Raw genomic sequence first — 396 nt, 5'->3', positions numbered from 1 at the left:
CACACACACACACACAGTGTATATACAGTATATAAATTTCAGCATATACAGTCACATATTTTCCTTACAGTCTTAATTTTTTAAAATATAATTCTTTTATTTAAACTTTGCCATTCTGCTCTTTATATCTGACAGCAGGCAGAAATAAAAGACATCTGCATGGTTTGTATGATACAATAAATCCTGGAAACAGTAATATTGGATGATTTTGAGACTTATACATGAGCTTTCAGTAGGGTGGACAATCTGACGTGTAAACACCCTCTGGTGGTGAAGTAAAGTACTACAGTCACAACTCCGATGTCTGCTCTTTTACCTAAAGGAGGGGAACAATTAAGACATTTAGTTGACAAGTAATGGCTAATAATCATATGGCAAAAGGCTAATAATCATATG

Source organism: Austrofundulus limnaeus, unplaced genomic scaffold (assembly GCF_001266775.1).
Source record: "Austrofundulus limnaeus strain Quisiro unplaced genomic scaffold, Austrofundulus_limnaeus-1.0 Scaffold15, whole genome shotgun sequence".
NCBI classification, from domain to species: domain Eukaryota; kingdom Metazoa; phylum Chordata; class Actinopteri; order Cyprinodontiformes; family Rivulidae; genus Austrofundulus; species Austrofundulus limnaeus.
The sequence above is the reverse complement of the archived record's forward strand: the minus strand, read 5'-3'. Positions refer to the sequence as shown.